Below are 349 nucleotides of genomic sequence, written 5' to 3'. Positions count from 1 at the left end.
AAAATTGATGATATTATTATTTTTTGTTATAAATAAGTCTTGATTATTAGTCTTGATTTTTAAAAAAACATCATTTAAAATTTTATATAGGTTTATATATATTTATTGTATTGATATATATATTATATTGATAATAATATATTATATATTATATTGTATTGTATTGATAATAATATATTATATTGTATTGATAGTATTGATAATAATATATTATATTGTATTGATAGTATTGATAATAATATATTATATTGTATTGATAGTATTGATAATAATATATTATATTGTATTGATAGTATTGATAATAATATATTATATTGTATTGATAGTATTGATAATAATATATTATATT

Source organism: Cicer arietinum, chromosome 3 (genome assembly GCF_000331145.2).
Source record: "Cicer arietinum cultivar CDC Frontier isolate Library 1 chromosome 3, Cicar.CDCFrontier_v2.0, whole genome shotgun sequence".
Lineage (NCBI taxonomy): Eukaryota > Viridiplantae > Streptophyta > Magnoliopsida > Fabales > Fabaceae > Cicer > Cicer arietinum.
The sequence above is the reverse complement of the archived record's forward strand: the minus strand, read 5'-3'. Positions refer to the sequence as shown.